The 23687-nt window shown below is 31.4% G+C and overlaps 1 long non-coding RNA gene across 2 annotated transcripts in view; it reads right to left on the reverse strand.

The window, feature by feature from the left end:
- LOC129229784 (uncharacterized) overlaps nt 1-23687 on the reverse strand; it is a 43960-nt gene that overhangs the window by 14525 nt on the left and 5748 nt on the right. For both annotated transcript variants that reach the window (XR_008581115.1, XR_008581116.1), the window contains exons 2-4: nt 18773-18835; nt 16863-17000; nt 14788-14908 (exon numbers count right to left, since the gene is read on the reverse strand). This is a non-coding gene — a long non-coding RNA (uncharacterized LOC129229784). The remainder of the gene's footprint in view (nt 1-14787; nt 14909-16862; nt 17001-18772; nt 18836-23687) is intronic.

The raw sequence follows: 23687 nt of genomic DNA on the forward strand, positions 1-23687 counted from the left end.
TCGGAACTAACGCGAATTCCTCACCCGCAACACACTTAATATTAGTTTCGTGAATAAACTTTCCCTTTAGCAATCACTGAAAGCGGAAGTTCCCCACACCGTACTAGTCGAAACATCGCTTTGTCAGTGTACAAGTCGCTCCGCTTCTTTTTCATTCTAAATATGAAGTTGATGATACATCACTTCCCATAAGTTTATCTGAAGTTCAAAAATTGAGGGAAAAATAGAAAGTTTCTGGCAACTAAACAAATGTAAAGATTTTCGATATGCTAGAACAACTAAAGAGTGTGTAGAATATAATTACTGTATCCACTGTACAGTACTATTGTAATGTTGCATTTTATTATAGCTACATACTATATGTACCATACTGTTTCAATTTATTTCATTCTCCTCCATTGAGTTTGTGCATCCTAATAGTGCTTTTATTCAATAACACAGCTTATTATTATTTATTTATTTTTAATACAGTAAGATTTCAGTTCTCTATATTTAAATTCGGTAATATGAAGTTAAGAAATGGGTTGAAACAGTTTGAGGGATGTTTTTAAATGTCAAAAATTACAGGTATGTTCATGGAAAATCGTATAGACACTTTTTTGAGCCCCCCTCCCCCACCCCTCTCTCAGAAAACGCAAACGCGGTACTAAATTGGCAGTTATCGCTTTTTCTTTTCTTTCTCATGCTCTATTCAAGGCGAATATTTGGGAAATGTGAAAATTTCGATGCCAAACAAACTAACGGCGTCATAGATGGAACAAATGGCACGAAAATAATATGTCTGAGGTCAGCTCAAATTTTTCAGTCTTACAAATTTGATTGGTGCAAGTTACACTTGCGTAAAACTTGCACCCGTCAGATTCGCTTGAAACCTCCTTTTTTTTTTGAAAATTTATTTAAAAGTAGTTTCCAGAAATCGCTACAAACTACTTTTTTTTGTATCGAACTACTCGCTACTCTACTTTTTTAAGAAAGTAGTGCGCTACGCTACAAACTACTAAAAAATGTAGCTACTACAGTAGCGTCGCTACTTGTAGCGCGCTACTTCCAACCACTGCACAAACTTACTTCTCGTACTTTACATTAGCTTATTTCACGTGACTCACTATATGGCAACTGTAAAATGAACAGATCTGCATCAAAAGTCGTTGGGCTGATTGATATCAAGGGGCAATTTTGACTGATCAAAAAAAAAAAAAAAAAAGAATTTAATAATTTTTTTTAATACAAATTTTGAAATAAACTTTTTGTGAAAATTACTGATATGATGGAAAGAAAGTCTTTAAAATTTAAAACTAAGAGGAAGATATCTAATTTATAGGAGTGTTGATTCAAAGTTTTATTTTCAACTTGGACGCATTTACAGGTTCTGACACTTGCTGAATTCATTTTGACCTTTTTTTCCAGAAAAATGTGTAAGTGTTTGTGCTAGACTGATTTTTTTATCCCTTTGTAGCCACTCTACCTCAAAACCTAGCACGTGAATTCAAATGAAATTTGGTAATTAATGTAATTTAGAACCGATTGATTCTTGGGGCGAAATTCTGTGTGTACGGGGAGAAAAATGGAATGTTTTCTCTGGCATGCGTGACGTGACTGCTACATCTCAAAAAGTAATACAAATATTCAGACAAAACTTGGTCTGCTGGTATATTTTAAAGGAAGAGCGTGCTGATTTATTTTTTGCATCAATCACCTCAAAGGGATTGCGCAGCAGAATACACTTCGCTGTTTATTATGACTGCAAAATTTTAAGAATTAATGAAAGAATTCCAATGAAAATTTGGTTAAAAGTGGAACTAAATGGAAACAGGTACTACTTTCGCTCTAATTTGACCTTTATCATAATTTGCTTGAGTTACATTCAGCTCAATTTAAAAAACAATGAAAAATTAATTAAATTTAAATATTTTCCTAAGGATCGCCTGCAGACTAGACAAGACAGAGAGAGAGAAACAGGTTGAGCAAGATATTGAAACAACTTAGGTTAAGCCAAGTAGCCTGTTTTTATTTTTGTAGGACTTTAGCTACTGGGATAGTAAAGGTTTACTCATTGAAAGGTATAGTTCTTCTGCAAATGATCTAACATTTTTACTTTTTTTTTGTACCAAGATATATATATATACTGCCATGGGAAGGTAAAGGTCCCTACCTGAAGAAATGAGTTTTTGAGATATTTTGAAGAAATGCAGTTTGGATTTCATACTAATAAGGATATGTTCGAATTTGACATTTTTTTCATGCTTTAGTTTCAGCGGAAACTGGATGAGCAAGCTTTTACAATAAAACTTGAAAACAATAGATGACAAAAATGCTAAAAAGGAAGAAAAGAAAAGGAAAGGGAAAAAAACATTAGAAAGTTGCAGATACTGTTCTTTTAAGACTTCTCTGCAAAAGTGAACTGGAAATATAACCCTTTTTAAAAAACATTTGAAATACAAGTTTAAACCTTTAAAACCTTTGGTAGTAATTTCATTGCTGGTAGGTGATTAGAAAAATCTCAACAATTGAAAAAAAAAGAAAAAAAATTATCCTGCCATTATCTATTGTTTAATATATATAATCCTTGTAATTAATTTTTGTACATAAATGCATGAATTTTAATTTTTTTCAAATAGCCGGAATATTTACAACAGCCTCTTAAAACGCCTAATAGAATAAGAACAACAGTCCCTACAATCATCAATTAGAATAAATACAATGGTCTTTGAAAATTCACATTAGAATATGGACACAATAGTCACAAAAAATCATTATTTAAACACAGCAACCTATTTTCCGCGAAACTCGTACTTACATGTTGGCACACTTTTATTCTTCCATTATTTTATTAATTTTTAACAGCTTTTCAATGAATGTTCTATTTTAGATCCTGACAAATAAAAAATCAAATGCTTATGCCTTTCCGATCTGATGTTTCACTGAAATTAAAATCACAAAAAGAAAAGAAAAAAAAACAAAAAATAAATTATTACAATTTAAAAAGCTATCCTACATTAGCATATAATAGCTTCCAAACTGAAAAATAATTGAAATACTTAAAGGATGCAAAAAGATTGAAATCTTAGTCACAGCAACTAATTTTCCGCGAAGGACGTGGCTCCATGTCCGCACTTTATTTTTTTTTTATTCTTCCTTTTTTTAAAAAACAGTTTTTCAATACATATTCTATTATAATTCAGAAGTAATTGAAAAGCAAATGTTTATTCCTTTCAGTTCACAAAAGCAAAAAGAAAAGAAAAAGAATGAATTTAAAAAAAAAAAAGAATGAATAAAATTAAGCTAAATTAGCACAATTAAAAAAAAGCTATCCTGCAAATGATAGCTTCTGAACTTATATATAGCTATCACTTTACCGTAGAGTTGGCAACACGGAAGGCTTAGGGACTATCTCTCCCCCCCCCTTTCGCACAATGGCTCTTTGAAAAAATAGCACATAGGGGTTTGGTATGTTGCAATACACTTCTCATTGACAAAGCTGCTTTCTTTTAAGCCATTTTTTTGTCATTAGAAGCGATCTGATTGGTCAATCTGCGTATGTTTGTTAAACAAAATTCAGCATACTGAAATCTCGTTTTAACAGCCTTCAAAAGTAGGATTTTCATAACACTCACGGGGGAAAAAAAAGAAGAGATTGTAGAGACTTAAAAATGAAAATAGATACTTCAGTGACACTCAAAAAAAAAAAGAGAAATAGCGAGAAAAGAGACTACATAAAATACACCCCCAGCTCAGTCATTCCATCCGAGGACTGCAGTTTCGTGCTTTTTAGCACTCATCAGCCCGGAATAGGAAGTAACTAAGCTGGAGGTGGAAAACCTTTTAAAGGAGCCAAGAGAACCAAACAAACTGGTAGCTAATGTAGAATTAGCACACCAGAAGAGCGACTGCAGCAGTGGTGCGGTTCAACTCAAAGACTGAAGGCAAGGCTAGGTATTTTTCAGTAAGCTACCCCCTATTCCGGGTTGATGATTGCTAAAAAGGATGAAACTGCAGTCTTCGGATGGAATGACTGAGCTGGCGGTGTATTTTATGTATTTCTGCCTGAGCCTTGGCTTAGTGCAGTAACTTACTGCAAAAAGAGACTAGTTCTGAGGCCTGTTATTAAGCTAAGATAAACAGTACACAAAACGTCCTATTTCAAGAATTTAAAAAAATATCCAATAGAAGAATAAAAACGGTCCTTGAAAAAGTCTTCACATTTCCTAAAATCCTCCTCTAGAGTAAGGACAAATCCTTAATCGTCAGTGCCATTGTAGAATGAGGACCTTTTACAGTGACCACAATTTTACATGGCGATATTTTGAAATAGGGACATGTTAGAAGGGTGACAATTTGACCCCAAAAGCCTTTTAGATTCTACTTCTCTGCCTGTAGGGTTTTCTATTTAATGTTACTTGAATTTTTTCTTTACCTGTTGATTCAGGCCACGTAAAATAAGCAACAATACGCAAATCAGGCTATGTAAAATAAACAAACCTACAGGCAAGGAAGAAGCATGTTTTCACCGAGGCATATGAATTCGGTAATGGTGTAAAAGTAGCTTTGATTTATAACTATACTTTGTTCTACTGTAACTTGGCAGCACTGGGAAAAGCAGGGGTCAGAGTTAAAATTAAAAAATTCCAGGACATTGAGACTTTTACAGAAGCCTGTCCAAATCGGTCCGACTTCCTCTTTGATGCTTCAAAATCATTCGAGGACTATTTAATGAAAGAATGAACTTTTGCTCAAAGCAATGTTTGATAAAAGAGTTTTTTAATACCCTGTTTTCTTTCTGGTAAGTAACATTCTAATATCCTATGCAAAAATAAAAATTTATTTTCTTTCTTATACAAACTCTTGAACTTATAGAATTATATTATACAGTATTTATGTAAAATATATGTTATCTTTATTACATTTTATTACTTTTTATAATGACTGAAACTGATTATAAGTTTAATGAGGTTCAGTCATGGTGTTTTATTTTATTCCATAGTTTTGTTTTCTTGTTCAATAAGCCAAATTTTCAATAATTCTAAATTGTTTTTTGCTCTCCCTGCAACTTCAACTTATCGGAGTTTCACTGTACATAAATTAAAATTGTAAATGATGCAACTTGATTCCTTACTAGTGGCACCCGCACGGCTATGTGCAGTATCCTAGTATGCAAACCAGCCACCTGACACCCACCTGGCTTTCCTACTGTGAAAACGGAGCTTGAAAAAAATAAACAACCTACGTATAATAGTAATAATATAACACTATGCTTAATAATATCAATAGATTTTAATTTAAATATCTTTACTAATAATAAAGCAGAAAGTCTCTCTGTCCGGAGGATGTCTGGATGTCTGTAGGATGTCTGTGACGCGCATAGCGCCTAAACCGTTCGGCCGATTTTCATGAAATTTGGCACAAAGTATGTAGCATGGGGGTGTGCACCTCGAGGCGATTTTTCGAAAATTCTATGTGGTTCTTTTTTTATTCCAATTTTAAGAAAAAAAACTATCATAAATTACGAAATTATCATAACGTGGAACCCTAACATGGGCACAAGCCAATGGGCGAGGGACGAAATTATCATAACGTGGAACTGTAACGTCGGTACAAGCCAATTGGCGAGAAAATTCACCATACATTATTTGTAAATATACAAGCGAATCAAAAGACCTTTAATTTTTCTATTACGGACGAAGCCGTGCGGGTGCCACTAGTAATAAATAAAATACAACTTAATTCTGAATAATTTGCACACAGGGAAAAACCCTACTATTAAACCAGTAGTATTAGTATTCTTTTTAGCAGTTTTTTTTTCTCCTTGCGCAATCACTTGACCAAAGTAAGGATAATAAGTTGCTCATAATTTCGAAATTGCGTGACTATGAGAATGAGTTATTTTTGTTGCCATGGTTGCAAATAGTTTTAGTTCTTTCAAGGCTTAACTTAAGCATAAAACTTAACTCTGCGAACTCTAGTTAGTCTGTGGGGCGAAGGCACAAAAGATGCTTAGAAACATGATTTTGTATGCCAATTTTGGGGACTACAAAAAGTGATATTTTTCTGAGCACTTAGTGTCTACAAATTAAAAAAAAAATATAACAAACAAACATAAATTGATTTGCTGATGATATAAAAGTTATGAAGATTGTAGAGAATAAGGAACAAGTAAAACAGCTTCAAGGGGATTTAGATCATGTTACTAAGTGGGCAGATAAGTGGGGTATGGCAGTTAATGTAGGGAAATGTCAAGTGCTACACTTAGGTCATGGAAATAAGCATACGAGTTATTTACAGGGTTTGATCATTAGTCAGGCAGAAAAAGTTATTGATCTGGGCATCTTCATAAATCAGGATGTCAAGTGTAGTCAACAGTGCAACATTGCAAGCAACAAAGCCAACAGAATGCTTGGGTTTATCAATAGATTTATTGCAAACAAATCTAAGAAGGTTCTTCTGTCTTTATATAGGAGTTTAGTAAGACCTCATTTAGAATATGCTGTTCAGTTTTGATCTCCTTATCTCAGGAAAGATATTTCTGTATGGAAAGGGTTCAAAGAAGACTAGTAAGTTACTAGACTAGTAAGGGGACTTTCAGACTAAGACTATGATAACAGACTTAATAGTAGGGTTTCCAATCCCGAAATCCCGAAGAATTTTTAGCGGGATAAATCCCGCGGGGTTTTGACGGCAATATCACAGGATTCCCAATCCCGCAAATTTTTTTACATTCAAGTGTTTTCCAGCCTTTGCCGCTCATAAAATGATTTCAAAAGCATCATCTGAAGTTTGAATCTTCTTTCTCGTATATCTGCAAGAAGAGCAAGTAAAACTGTGTCTCATATGATTCACCGTCGGCAATCGATGTACCGTTTCAGAACACAATAAAAATAGAGTATATTTTTCTGAGAATGAATTGGTATTATCATTTGAAATTTCAATTTTCATATGTTCATCAATTAAGAAAATGCATAAGCATTTTAAAAACCATCACTAAAATTTAAAGCTGCCGCCAATGTTTGTTCTTCTGATACTTTGATGGAACTTTTATTGTTTTTTAATTAATTGATACATTTATGTGGCGAATTATTTTACATTTTAATTTATCTTTGGCTCGATTGCAGTAACGTGGTAGCTTCTTAATACTGTTTAGTTTTGATTTGGCGGATTACTAAATAGCTTAATTTAATTTTCCAATAATTTTTTTTTTCATTTTACTGTCACTTTTTATGCTACTTAATGGATTTTTTTCAATTTGATCTTTAGAAAATAATTTAAAAGTTTGTGGAACTTTTAATGCTTTTTTGGTGGTTCAATTTATTTTTGTGGCGAAATGTCTCCCCTTTAAATTTCCTCACAATGCGTAAACATTTGAATACCGTTTACCATTTTATAACAGGTTTTTATTTATTTATTTTTTCAACAAGCAAATGCCAGATTTTCTTTTTTTGAAATTTTTATTAGCATGTTTTTCCTGGTGAATTCATTATTGTTTCAATGTACTTTTAAATGATTTAAATTTCTTGTTCTTTAACATACAACGTACTCCTTAATGATATTAATTGTAATGTATAATGAATGATATTAACGATCAGTTTCATGAATTTTTTTTGATATGTTTTCTACATAATTTTTTTTAACATAATTGTATCTTTGAGCATTCTATTAGTTCCTATTGTGAAAAAAAAAATCAAATTGAGCCATTCACCATTTTCAGAATATGTCTTAAAAAATAACTAATTTTGAATTAAACTTTAAAGTAAGAAAAAAAAATACTAAAACAGGGTGGCGACAGGAACTGTGAAAAAAAGTTCCCTGACTTTTCCCTGATTAAGTTCACCAAATTTTTCTGATTTATGTTACCAATGATAATAGTTTCCTTTCTTAGCTGTACTTGAAATCCATTGTATGTTTGTATAAAATGCAGTATTTTAAACGTTTTAAGTTGTGTAAAGTTGTTGAACTAGATATATTTTAAAAAGATGCTACTTTTTTTAATAAAATGGTTTAAAAAACACATATTAAGACAATTTTTTGGGAAAAAAAACCCTACAAAAGAGTAGGTATATTAAATTTTTCTACATGGAAAGATTATAGAAATTTTTTTTAAAAGTACTTTACTTCCAGAAACCACTTAACATAAGAATTTTAAGAAACTACTAAAATCACTCTTAAAAACATATGTGTATTTATGACAAAACTAAAAAGTAATTGAAATTATTTTGAACTAAATTTTCAAACAGTATAATAATTGTTGCAAGAATAACAAGTAATAGTGAAAGAATGGAAGTAATGTAGTTATTCTTATACAGGGTTCATACCCTTAAGGGAGAAAAAAATTCAAGCACTTTTCAAGTACTTTTCAAGGCAAAAAAATTTTTTTTCAAGGCAATGTCATAAATTTGTACTAAAAATATTGTATGAAGATTTCATTCAATGCAAACATATAAATAATAGGTAATAATATACAAAAGTAAAGAAAAACAAAATTGCCTTTTCTACAACAACAGACTCTGATTAAAAAAAAGATCCACTGTGTTGAAAGTTTTTCTGCAAATGTCTGAAAAACTTGGTCATAAAGAGGAGCAGGTCCTACGAGGTTTAATTTTGAAATATTCACATTCAAAGAAGCATATTTTATAGAATATGAAAGTTAATAATTATAAAAAAAATATAAATAAATAAAAAAAGAACCTTTTCTGAGTGATTTTAATTTTTATCAGAAGAAACTACAATGCCTAAATTCAATGGAATTGCTAGAGGAGGTTTTGATTGATAGTGGTTCATACACATATAAGGGCGGTTAGGATCAAAAACACAACCCAGAAGATAATTTCCGGTTGCACTAAGTTTAATAGTATTAGACTTTTGATAATTATTTATGGGTATCAAAGTATAAATCAATCAATCGATTTCATACAAAATCACCTGTAAGTTTCACCGAGCTAATCGGGGGGGGGGGGGGGGGGGGGGGATAATTTTTAAAACTAAGACCCCTATTACTTAAATATACATGTGTACAGCAATTACTTTTGATACATATAAAATTCATTTCTTATGTTAAAATAATTTATGAAGTTAAAATATTGCACAGATAAGTGCCTGTTGATATCCAGCAACAAGCAAAGGGCCTAACTAGGTTGGTCCTAGTCAATTTATTTGACCCCGATGAATATCAATGACCTTCCTTAAGCTATTTACCCCTTTGCTGATTACAGCCTCTTCTGGTAAGCTGTTCCAAATGCCCCACAATCCAACAAAAGTAGTAATTTTGAATATTTGAGGTAAAGGGGGAAAATTGGAAGTAGGGAGCTGAAAGCATAACAAACTCTACTGGATTTCCAGTGAATAACCAAAACACAATCACCCGTGTTATATACCTTAATTATTTTAGCAGACATAAAAAAATGATGTACTTATAAATTCAACTTTACAAAATTGTATAACTCAACTTTATCATTAAAATACAAACTTTAAGTCAAAATGTTAAGTTCTCAATCGCTTAAATTAAATTTTTTTTCAAAAAATCTGTTACAACCAAGAATTAGCTAATGATAAAATTAAAATCAAAATTGCAAAATTAAGCAAGTATATATGTAATTAAACAAAACAAAAATAATTAACTTTTTAGTTATTAAAAATAATATAAACAAGCTAATCTTATGTAGCATGTGTCAAAATAATTTAAAATTGCTAGAAAATATAAAAATATTTACAAGTTGCAAAAGGGTTGAAACCTCAAACAAGAGAAGCAAATTGTCACAAATTAAGTTCAATGCTGGCATGTTTCCCATAAAATAAATTCATTAATTTTTTACTAAAATTAAACATAAAATACATCATAAAATTAAACATAATCTAAGGTAGCATGTATGAAAATAACATCTGATTAGCCAAAATATTTAAATATTTGGAAGATGCAAAAAAAATCAAATTTCAAACACGAGAAGCAATTTTCCGTGAAGTCTGAGTAAGTTCAACGTTGGCATGTTTTCCATAAAATAAATTTATTAATATTTTACTAAAATTAAACTTAAAATATGCTAATCTGAGGTAGTATATGCGAAAATAACAATCGATTAGCCAAAATATTTAAATATTTGCAGGATGTAAAAAGATTAAAATTTCAAAAAAGAGAAATTTTTCGCGAAATTCGGGAAAGTTCAATGTTGTTATGGTTTATAAAATAATTCCTTTTTTAGACATGGAAATTAAACAAAAAATAAACTAATCTGAGGTACTATACGTCAAAATAGCTTCCGATTGTAAAAAACTTCAAAATATTTACAAGATGGAAAAGGATTGAATTCCCAAACAGGGAAGCGATTTTTCGCGATGTTGCAAATCGAACGCATGTTCAGAAAATAGCATTAGTAAAATACTTTATTAAAGGTTTTAAGCACAATCCGATGATTTTTGAAAGAATTTAAGCACCAAGAAACTTTTTCAAGGTTTTCAAGCACTTGAAAATGAACTTTTTTTTTCAAGCACTTTTCAAGGTTTTTCAAGGGCGTACGAACCCTGTTATATAACTAATTGACATATTTATGCAAAAGAGATGAAACCATTTGACATCCATTCATAGGAAGCATTTCTCTAATCAAGAACATAGGTTTTAATGAATGAATACAGCATTTTTACAATAAAAAAATAAAGATATTTACTTAAGTACACAAGTTAAAATGATTTCAGTATGTAACGAAAAAAGTCTTATATTGCTTTTGTAACAAACAACTTGAAACGAAAAAAAAAAGCAATTAGTTAATTTCAAAATACATAAAAGAAGAATGCAACTTGGTTACAAAATAAAAGACTCATTTAAATTTGAAGAAAAGAAAATCCTTATAATCTGCAATGACAACAAATAGTATAATGGCGAAAAACAAAGTTTTTTTGATTGAAAGTTCAATTTTAGCAATTAAATTAAAAGTGCGAAGTAATAACTTTTTTAAGCTTTTATCAGTATTAATTTAAAAACCAAAGACTTCTTCTTGAAATCGTGATTACAGTGAGCTAATTACCTGGAGACAATGGAATAAAGGCAAAGGAACTAAGACATTAATGAAGGCTTCCTCTTTGCCTGTATAGTTGTTTATTTTACGTAGCATTGAAAGCATGAAAAGAAATTTCAAGCTAGGTAAAATAAAAAACCTAACAGACACAATCTTAGGAAGTTCATCGTGTGGTTAATAAGTAAGATTCAATACTTTGACTTTGAGGGAAAAAGATGCACAAATATGTGGCAGTGTATAATCGCACTTCTTTAATTTTACTTTTCTTTTTTTTTTGAACAGATAGTTGGTGGAAAATGCGTAGGGAATTAAGATACTTAATTTTGTAAAGCAAAAAAAAAATTTCCTTCATAAAATCAATTTTCCCTGATTTTTTGCTATTTTTTCGAAATTCCCTGATATTTCCCTGATTAATAAAGTTCCCTAACTTTTCTCTGATCTCCCTGATCTGTCGCCACCCTGTAAAAGCTTTTTGAATATTTCCATAAATATATTTATCAACCAACAAAAATATCCGGCGTTGCCTGGGTCAGTAATAATTATGAGAAACAATCACTACTTTCATTTGTTTTCTGTTTTAACTGATAAAATATATTTATCAGTTGTGCTTGATGAAGCATATGTAATTAAGTTTTGCATAATGAAAGTAAAAAAATATTTTTTCTTGATACAAATTGTTGAGCATAGTTCATATGTTTAATAGACAGTACAGTTTCATCCATAAGTTTTATAATATTATTAATGTTACGCATAATTTCATTCAGAACCAAATTTCTTCTCGCCCCCCCCCCCCAAAAAACAGTATTTCCGAAACATGTTATTCACATATGTTTTCAAACAGAAAACTTCTTTTTAAGCTCGTTTGAAATTGTTATTAAATGTATAAATTGCAATAAATGCTAACTCCTATTTATATTTATTGAAGGTTTGCAGTTACATTACTCAAATAATTTTGAAAATGCTTCATTGCGAAAAGTTGGAAGAATTTATCAATCTTTTTGCATACACGGAATTTACATTGATTTAACTAGATAAACATCTTCCTCAGCTTATATTCATGTGATTTTGTTTCAAAACTTAATTTTTCTTGAAAACAAAGTTTCATATTTTTTCACTTTTTACCTAAAATATTTTTTCATATACTTTTCTCCCAGGAAGAAAAAATCCGCTTTTAAATTAACTCACATACTTTTGAACTCAATTCTGGATACCTATTCTCTTTAAAAAATAAACTTATCTCATGTTTATATAGTTAAAAGTTGCCACAAAATCCAACAGATGTCGCTGGAGTCTGACCGGGTTTTTTGTTTGATTGATTGATTTCATACTACAACTTTTATTGAAATGACTGAGCCTGATAAGACGCGCATCGAGTGAAGCCTTGGTAGTGCTTTACAATTGTTGTACGGAATTCAAGAAGACTAATAAAAGTATTCAAGTAATAAAAGCAGTCCCTCCTAAAAAGCACAACTTTTTCTCTGTCATTAAAATTTAATTTTTTGAAGAATAAAGTTAATCCCATGGGATCCTGGGATCTCGCGGGATTGGCACTTTACAATCCCGAAATCCTGCGGGACTGAATTTGGCGCAGCATTGGAAACCCTACTTAATAGGCTTAATATGTATAGCCTGGAGCAAAGGAGAGTCGGAAGGGACATAATTCAGTTGTTTAAATTTATCAAATGAAAGATGTTAACGGGCTAAGTTTGTGCACAGAAAGCAGGACGAGGGGTCATTGTTTTAAGCTATTTAAATCTCAGGCGAATCTGAAAATAAAGAAAAATTAGTACTTTAAGCTGATAAAGATAGGAAACTGCAAAAAATTTAAAGAATTTTTCTTCTAAAAACTACGAGAATTATAATTCAAGGAAATAGTGGTACCACTGTTTAGCTATTAAGTTGCGACTTTACTACGGTCGTGGGCACTTGGAACAGTTTAAGAGGCAGTAAAAAGCAAGGGGGATAGCTTTAAGAGGGATATTGATCTTCATTGGGGACTTATAAACTGACTAGGACCAGCCTAGCTGGGCCCAGAGTCTGTTGCTGGTCATCACATTTGTATTTGCATATGTTGTACAGACCCGTTGTTGTTCTTTGAAATTTCACTTAAATGAGCATAAAAATTGCGTGAAAAAACAACAGTTGAACAGGTCTAGTAGTGCTCAACATTGCTGGGAATCAAATCACTCCTTTGATTTTAATTCTTATGGTATTATCCAGAAATGCCCAAATTCTTCAGATCTTGATTTTTAGGAGTCTTTTTACATTCCGAAGAATGGGTATAATCTGGTTAATGACCTTAAAGCAATTCTGTATTTTTCGGCAATTTGGCTTCCCTTCCCCCCTATAACTAGTCCCCCCTCCCCCCACTTGTTCTTTGAACTACTACTATGGTTTTAGTCATACAGGTGTTTTTGTTCTGTCCTTGTTAATTATTTTTCTTTGTCCATTTCACGTTTTATTTTACAAATATTTAGCAGTTTGTTTTGCTGTCTTTCCAACATTTTTTCAGGTTTTTTCTGAATTATGTTTGTTTTTACCTTTTGCTAAATGTTGCAATTAAATCTGTACAATTTTTTCTAACAAATTTATTGCTAATTTATTTTTTAGCAGTTTCATTTTGTCAGCTGAATCATTATGGAATTTTGATGAAACAGGGTTCATACTCAACTTTGAAAGTTAAAAGTAAGGAGTTTTTAAGTAGTTTTGCAGGAGTTCATTTTATTTTTTTAGGATTACTTTCTTGTTTAAGGATACATGTTTTAAAAATATTTCAAAAAAATTATGCACAACATCCATAGACATTGCATCCATAGACAGTGTCATGTCTTTTATTGTGTTTTGAACAAACTACACATCTCTTTCTAAGTTTTTTGCCACCTTTTTCAGTGCACCATTATAGAAAGCAACTGCAATAATTTATAGCTGTTCACTGTTATTGTCGGAAAGATCCATAGATGGACCAGTCACGACTTTGAATATTTCCTCCTCCGAAAGATAACACAGCTCTTTTAATCATAGCTACACAAATGGATCTAAAAGTAAATTCCATGTCAGAATATCTCCTATTAAATCAACCCCATCCTAAAACAGAATTAAAACTGTAAATAACCACTTCAAAATAAACTACATGTTACCCATTCTGACATCCGAGAAAGAAGTGCTAATATGCGAGAGTAATCTTTTGAAAGGAGCATGGATAAGTATCGCTATCTGTTGTGATAGTCAATATTTTGTTCCAAAAGAACTCAAATTAGCGTCAGTTGGTCTGCTGAGTAGGAATCGTTGTGACGCAAGTAAGCATCGCTCAGGTCTTAAGAGCATCTAGCACTGATGTTTTTGTGCGTCATTGGTCCCAAATGGTTAAGCTATTGACACCCAAAACTGAAAAAGCAATTGTTCCCTTTGGAGTCAACATATGGACCAAAATGTTCGATTTCGCCAGTTACTTCCTGAGATATAGCAGGCAAGCATAACAGAAGAAATGTTTGATTGCTCCACGCCCCTTAGAGGAATTGGCACCAAAAACTAATGGCATCAGTTTACATGGGGGCAAGCACATATATATATATAACAAATTTTGTTTGAATTTATGCGTTAGTTTTTGCTTTAGATAAGCCACAAAAAAAAAAAAAAAAAAGAATGGTCACACACATACACAGACATTTTCCAAAAATGATCCAGATTGACTCTGCACACCTCAAAACGTGCAAATCCATCAAATTTCAAAAATTATCACAAAACCAATACCTTTTCTTCTGCATATTATAAGAATTATTTTAAAAGCTATTACCATTGATGGCTAGGCAGACTGGAAACTTCACTTTCCAAGTTATACATTTCTGGATTTCTTTGAGAAAGCTCAGCTTGCAAAGTCAGCAAATTATTCAATAATTTCTTCACACTATTGTACCCTATTTTTGGAAAAGTAGAAAAGAATAATAAAAAATTAATAAAGTATTTCTTAAGTTTATTGCTGAATTATAACTAAATTGCATCTAACAACTTGAAAATGTCATCCTAATAGCATTTACAAATAAGAACTAGTATGTTGTGGCCATTACGAAAATTTCTTCTATATTTTTCTTTTTTTCTTCTGATCTTTCCCCATGATTGACAAGGAAGCAATATTCCCAAAAGAAAAACAAAATTACACATGCAAAAACTTGACGACCATCCCAATGTCTGAATAATTGCAAAAGCAAAGCAAGGAGCGAAAGTTGAAAGTTATTTTAAAAGCCTTGCTTGAATTAATTACAAATATTTTATTTGTTAACAAACATAAGATAGCAACATTTAAAAATTTTAAATCATTGAGATAATATTTCCGAAATTAAAATCACGAGAAATACGCAGACGACAATCTATTACGATTTATCTTTCTTATTGTTGCATTAATAAAGCTATTTTTATTCGCAAAAAAAAAAAAAAAAAAATCAAATCAACACTTCCTTGAGCGATTGGCGTCAAAATTGAACCAAAGCCTGTTTACATATGGATTTACATTTATTCCAAATTTCATCCAGAACGTAGCATTACTTCTTGAGATAGGGCACTCACAATGGAAAAAGAGAACGTTCGATTGCACCACCCTCTTTTCAGCTGTTGACACCAAAATAAAATCAGCTCTTATACCCACTAAGCACTACTTGTCAAAAATTTTTTTGTTTCATTCCGTTCATTATTTCTTGAGATACAGCAGTCACAATTGATTCGGCCTGTTACTTCCTGAGGAATAGCAAGCACACCTAACTCAAAAAATGTCCCATTGCTCCATCCCCCTTGGAGGAATTCGCGCCAAAAACCAATGGGCACAAGTTCACATAGGGGCACATATGTGTACCAAATTTCATTCGATTTCATGCGGTAGTTTTTGCTGCAGAGCGGCCATAAAAAACTGGTCACACACAGACGTAACACACACATGGACACACATACAAGTCGAAATGGACTCAGCACACCTTCGAATCCGTCAATTCAAAATTCGAAAATTTGCATGAATCCAATACTTTCTTCTATATATTAGATATAGAAGGAAGCAAAAAGGGAGAGATTTTGAAAATGAACTACAAATCTCTGTTTTGAAGAGAGTATGGTAAAATTTTATTTAATAATGCAGTTAGATTGTTGTTTTTAATCTAATGCTTAAAATTTTGCTCTATGATAAATAATTTCACCCCTAGATAGCTTATTCAAAATAATGAATAGCATGTCTTTAATATCTTTTCCTGTTTGATTTTTTTAATCTTTAGTTTTGAGAAACCATATCTGATTTTCACATAAAGCTCTGATATCTACATACATATGTGTATATTGTACAAATGTGTGTACACACATTAAATGAAAACATATATTAAAATTTTAAGTTAAAATAATTAATGTTATTGATAGAATTATGGCCACTATATACATTTTTAGTTTTAGTGAGAAAAATGGCACACAGGGAAATTAAATTATCTTACAGTTTACAGTTAGTGTTTTCATTTGGGGTGTAAAAATTATTAATTTCTTAATGCATTATTTTGTGCAAAAAACTTCAGAATTTTTCATTTTTTTTTTCAAATAGAAAGAAACCCCTCCGTTAAAAAACAGAAAGGTGAGGAGGTAACAAGACGTGTGAAATCACGAATTCTGGTTGAAATAACTTTTTTATTACAATATATTTTTTTATGTAATACAGCCTGACATGTGACAAGGGGAGAGGAGGGGTTAATGTAAAATTTGACACCTTATGATGAAGGATGGATCAAATATGTTGAAAAAAAATGACATCACCAATGGACAGTCCTTTATCAGTACTGAAAGTGTTATAATAAGAAAAAGTATACAGTACAAATTATCTTTGGAAACCAATTTAATATCACTAACCTTTGCTTTGATTTTCCATAAATTGAATTCCTCCTTTACTCTGTAAATTTCTCCATGAGTCAAACTGAGGTAGTTTATTCGAAAGAATCAGCAACTTCTGCAATTTTATGCGAGATTCACAAAGCTTATTCCAAACAGCTAATTAAAAAAATAAATAAATAAGAAAAACACATTTGACATCACAAAAAATACATTGACATTACAAAAGTTGATTTAACACTTTCCAGGCCAAGTGCGATGTAAGATAGCTCTTATGTCTGTTTTCATAGTCTTTAACCTCGAGGTGAAAATTTAGGCCAAATGTAAAACCCTCTAGTACACAAAATTAGCATAGATTTGCATAGCTTGTAAACAATCTTTTGGCAGGTTTTTAAATTATATGAATTTTAGGTCAGATATTTAAATTTTTAAAGGTAACACTGCAGAATCATTGACATCACTTTCAGAAAAATCATTAAATACATATAAGAGAAACTCATGTGGTGATATGTATGGTTTCTAGGTATAAGTTAGGATTAACAAAATATTTAGCACACAATAAAAAATATATCAGGGTATAACATTATAATACTCAAAAAACTAATGAAAATTTATGGGTACTCTAATGTGTCAAAATTAAAAACATGAACAAAATATTAATCAATAGAAGATTTATAACTAGAACCCAGACTATATATGCAAATGGACATGCAATTACTTTTTTTTTTTTTTTGGGGGGGGGGGGGGTGCATCAAATGCATAGAAATATCAAATTTCAGATTTTTTTAACTTCAAGAAAATTAGAAAAAAAAACATTTCTCTTTCATAAACACGGAAAAATTCGAGGGAAAATGAAAAATTATTTCTTGGAAAATAATATTTTCTTTTTTTGGTAGTAAATGAGAAGAACAAATTGTGATTTAGTGTAGCATATTGATCAACAGATATGCATTCCCTTTTATCCAGAATAACCTTTAACAGGGTGTGACAGGAACTGCGAAAAAAAGTTCCCTGACTTTTCCCTGATTAAGTGCACCAAATTTCCCTGATTTATGCTACCAATGACAATGGCTTCCTTTCTTCACCCTACCTGAAAATCATTGCATATTAAATAAAATGCAGTGTTTAAAATGACTTAACTGTTAACTAAAAATATGTATTCTCCTTTTTAGCCTACTTTCCCAGTAAAAGTCAGAGAAAGAAGAAAAAAGCATGAAAGAAGGCTTATTGTATCTTGAAAATATGACAAAAAACAAAAAAAAATTCAAAAATAAAAAAAAAAAAAAATAAATATCGAAAAATTAAAAATTGGAAAGTAGGGTATTGAGATGGGGGAGTCTGTCAGTCTGCCCCCCCCCCCCATAACTTTTGAGTGAATAGTCGGATTCGAACAATTTTTTTTTGTTTGAAAGATCTCGGCAAGGACACCTCATTCCTACGCTTCACTTTTTGATTTGAACTATTTTTTGTTTAATTTTGAACAGTTTAAAAAAACTTAACACTTTCACCTACAGGGAAATTCAAGGCAATTCCGAACTGTGAGGCAAATTTGCTTCAAACAGACTTTGTAGAAAAAAGCTTTTGATGAAAACCTTGTATATAAAATATCTTTTTGATTTGAACAATTTTCTGTTCAATTTTGAACTTTTCAAATCCCTTAACATTAGCGCCTACGAGGAAACTGAAAGTCTATGTAGATTCTGCACTTAAAGGCAGATTTACTTCAAACAAATTTTGTTGGAAATAGCTTGACGACAAGCTCCCGACAATTTAGGGGTACCTGACTCCGACTCCTGTGCTCGACAATTAGCAGGGTTCATACACTTGTGGTTAAAAAAAATTCCCCGACTTTTCCAGGTTGAAAGGTTTTCCAAAAGAAATTAAGGGAGCTACTTATTAATTAAATTCTTGCATGTTTAATATATACAAACCTTGTTGGGATTTAATTGCTTTTCCCTTTTCAATCTCCTTTTTTTCGTCCATGTCAGGGACCTCTGTTAATAAGAAGAAAAAGTTAAGAATGGTATAGAAGCTAAATCATTAAAAAAAAAAAAAAAAAAGCATATATTACCTGTTTTGCAAAAAAAAAAAAAAAAAAAGGCATTGAATTTAAATACTTTATAAAGATAGCTTTTGGAAGGACATAAAACGCAAGTTTCAACTTAACTAAATACAAAGACATTCATTTACACTATAATTGGCTCACTTAGTATGAACACATTAAAAGTAAAAATAAAAAAAATTTAAAAATTTATTTTTAATGCATATGAAACACTACTATATTACACATAAACACATAACTTGCTAATTTCTGATACAAATAAAAATAAGTTTCTCAAGGCGACAACTATATTTTAAGCTTCAAATACCTGCAAACAATTGAGTTCAATGTTTGAAGACAAAATACACTACAGTAAGGTGATTCCGCAGTATTTGTAGCCTGATATGCTTTTAAAAAAATTTCATAAAAATCAATGGTATTATCATACTTGCCAATTTTTGAAGGGAAAAAAACAGGAGATTCCACTAGAGTAGAGACGTACCGAGTAGTACTTTGGCCGAGTAGCCGAGCACTCAGCCTTTCACTACTCGGCCGAGTACCGAGTTCCAATTATGTTTTAACAAGAACCACTGAAAAACACGTCACGAATTTTGAACTCATTGGAAACAGAGGCGGCAAATAGGGGGGTCAAGAGGGGGCGGTCGCACCCCCAAATTTTTTGAGAAAATGGGTGAACTTAATTTATGCAAGTCGGAAATGAATGTTCATAAAAAAAAATCTCGCTGGTTCTCAGTAACTATTTGATGAAACTCGATACTTTCCCAGACTAGAAAAAGTGTTTTTCGTATTTGTATGATGACTTAGAAATTCATGAAGTATTTTTCGGCTTTTTCAGAACATATAACAGTGATTGAGAACCATGGTTAATTTAACTAAAGAAGACATTTCCTCATATAAGCTAAATATTCAGACTTGTGTGCCCAGCGTAACGATGGCATGTTCAATATGAGAGGCTCGTGCAAAGTGGTGTGGATGCATGGTTTTCACAAGAAAATTCCTTGATATTTTACATTCACTTTTATGTTTTTTTTTAAGTGTATAATTATTTAATGAGTGTTCATCGCTTTCTTCTGCAAGAAACATGTTTCAGCTGCTCAATGCATTATATGCTTTCATAGCAGCTCTTAAAAATGCATATGATTATTGAATAATAAATAATACCAAAAAAACATATCAACAAATACCTTTTATGGGTTCCTATAATTATGCAATCTCGGAGTGACACAAGATGGTCTTCAAGAGTAAAAACCATAAAAACATTTCTCTATAACTTCAAAGCAGTGATTTAATGACTGGAAAAATTCTTGCAGAACGACTCTTTCAATGGTGAAAAAGCTCATGCCTTTTAGCATGTATGACTTTGTTTTAATTTTTATTCAATTTGTTTGTATTGAGGAAAGTTTTTGAAAAATGCTTTACTCTATCAAAACATCTTCAATCCGCTACCCTTATTTTTCGGACTATTCAAGCCTCAGTTCAATATACAATTGATCTGTGCACAGTTCAATCTACAATTGAAACTGAAAACAGATTTTACACAGATATATATTTCAATCAATCGTGAAACATTTCAAAAAAATTCTTCCTCTGAGCCAATTTTAAAAAGACGCATAAAAAAAAGTGACAAAAATTCACATGATGATGTGAAGTCAAAAACTGTTTTTTTTAAAAATATTTTGTATAAAGTAATAGATTCAGTTTTGAATGAAATTAACACAAGATTTGATGATAATTATTTTTCTGTATGGTTGGTTTCTATATATTATCTGGATTGGATTTTGTAAACGAAAAATAAAATGATTCAATTATGAGTAAAATTTTTAGCGTGAGGCAGGAAAATTACAAGCCACCTACCGAAAGACCGTTATTGCATCCAGAGATTACAATTTCGTCCTTGTTACGGACTCATCAGTCTGGAATAACGATTAACAGAGCAGGAGGCATATGACATCTCATTGAAGCTGAGAGCGCCGATGAGACTAAATTATTTGATGAGTAAAAACTAAGCCCCTCACAATTTTTGATTTTGCCTGGGTGATTTTGAAAAGCAAGATATAAAAAGTGTTTTCATACATAACTTTGTTACTTTAATTAATTTTTAACTATTCCAAGCAGCTCAGCTAGTAGAGAATTTTTTTTTTTTTTTTATGTTTTAGGAGGTTAGAGAATTATTTTCGAAGCACAATGGGCATTAAAAAAAAAACATTTCTATTTAGCTGTACTGGCAAAACAGCACGACAATGGGCACTGATAGATTAGTAACACGATTCCCTGCTCTCCCGAATTCCAAAAGTAATGCATTAAAACTTTCCCAAAAGGTATAAAAACTTTAGTATCGAGATGTTTTGTATCTCTACATAGTATAAAATGAAGTCTCCAAAAAGCGTCTGTTTGAACTACCCGGCCGATTTTGCTGAAATTTTCACAGTTTGTTCCTTTAAGTCCTGAGAAGGTTTGCAGACCAGTTCGAAAACAATTCGAGGAATAGTTCTTTTTTTTATTCCAATTTAGGTCCAATTTTCACATAAATTCCCGAATATGGGGGTGAAAAATTACTCGATAGTAATATTATATATCGTTGGAAAGGGAAGAATTTTCCGCGTTCTACGCAGTTTGTTCCAATGCTCTAACTTTATTGAGGCGGGAGTTTTTCACGTTTTTAACTCGAATTTGTTTAAGCTTAGCTGAAATTTAGGCACTACTTTCTTCATTAAATGAATCAATAAAAAGTGAAGGAATTGTCCTACAGTTTTCTTTTCGACACCATTGAAAAAAGCGACATTTTTTACTCCAGAAATATCTCGACCTATGGTCGAAAAAAATAGCTTCTATCTTCAAAGGAAAAAAAAGTTTAACGTTTTTAAATCAAGTTCGAAAATGTCATTTTGATTCAGGTTGTCAACCATTTTATTTTCGCGTTTCCACGATTACAATTTTTGAATCCATTGTTTCAGCATTGGAAAAAGCGACCTTTTTAACTCCAGATCTAACTCGACCTATGGTCGAAAAAATAAGCTTTTATCTCGAAAGGAAAAAAAGTTACAAGCCTTTTAAAATCAAGTTTAAGAAATCTCGATTCCATTCAAATTGTGAACCATTTTCTTTCGCATTTTAATTCCTTAAACTTATTTTATTTTGTGTTTCCATGGTTACGCATTTTAAATTCATCTTTCTGGATTTAATTTCTTAAAAGTATTTTAATATCTGTCGTCAATGTTTGGAAAGGAAATCATGATGTTTTTTTTTATTTATTTACGCTTGATTGTTGAATATACGTCACTTGCCACAATTTTTATTTTCAAGGTAGACCGGGCAAAGCAGCTAGTGATAACATATTAGAAAGTGAATCAAAGTTTTAATTGTTTCCAAACACTAATTTTTATTCATATTAAACCGATTTTATGACCACTTCCTGTTAGCTTATGTGTGTTTGGGACCACACTGTGGTAATACATATTTAAGAAACTCGACCCCCCAAATGAAATGCTGAAATGCCGCCCCTGATTGGAATAGTAGTATAGTAGGCTCGGTACTCGGCCTTTCACTACTTGGCTGAGTACCAAGTTCCAATTATGTTTTAAGAAGAACCACCGACAAACACGTGACGAATTTTGAGCTCATTGGAATAGTAGTATAGACCTCCATGTCCAAAAAATAGATTTAAAAAAAAAAAAAAAAAAATCCAGCTGAAATTTAAATATGCATTAGAGGCCATTCATTAATTACGTAAGGAAGATTTTGGCCATTTTTGACTCCCCCCCCCCTATCTTACATAAAATTCCATTTCGTTTTTCAGAAAAAATAACGATTCTTATATCACTAGAATCGTTATTTAATTCACTTTTTTATATATTTTTTAAAAAACTTTTTGGTGCAAAAAAATATTTACTAAAAGGAATCTAGACTGACTGACAAATACTTTTTGAAAAGAATGCGATACTAATAAAAAAATAAGACAAGCCATTTACAGTGCAATTCTTTTATTATATTTTACACTAGTATTCATTCTTTGAAAAACAAGTAAGAAACAGTTACCTTCCAGAAGCAAATGAAATAGGATCCCTGCCAAAGCACTTGGCCGTGCTATTTCTAATGTAAAATATTGACATGAAAAATATTACCTAAGAATGGGTCTGACCGCTCCCCTCCCCCTCAGGACCCTTACATAATGAATGGCCCCTTACTGAAAAAATTTTGTTTTGTGTCAATAATTTTATTACAAAGTTATTTTTTAAATTAAAAATAAACACATACATAAAAGATAGGATCAATCAAGTTGGAATTAAAACAAATTATATCAATCTATACTTCTCGTCCGCCATACGTAAATAATTTTTAAAAGCAAATGGAACAACGTTAAAAGCAAATGTGCAGGAGCACTGCAGACACACGTTTCTGCATTACAAGGAACATCTTTTTCAGTGCATAAAATGTGAGCTAATGAATGTAAAAAAATCCGACTTTTGTCAGATGTCTTCAAATTTATAAGCTCACATTTTGTGCATTGAAAAAAGCATTTCTTGTAATGTCAAAAAATGGTTCTGCACAGTGAAAATTGAAAATCTGTTGGAAGTCCTGATATTGAGCTTTAATGCTTTTTGTTTTTACACAAATGAATTTACTTAAACAAGAAGTTGTGCGAAATTTGTTAATAAATAAATTTTTCACTTTTGAAATGAATTGCCTTAAGTTTGTAGAAAAGTTCATTTTTCACTTCACGGAGCATTCTTGCAGAAAGAAATTAGGTCCAGAAAATTTGTTGCAGAAATTAAAATAAAATTCTG

The sequence above is a fragment of the Uloborus diversus genome, chromosome 9, assembly GCF_026930045.1.
Source record: "Uloborus diversus isolate 005 chromosome 9, Udiv.v.3.1, whole genome shotgun sequence".
Lineage (NCBI taxonomy): Eukaryota > Metazoa > Arthropoda > Arachnida > Araneae > Uloboridae > Uloborus > Uloborus diversus.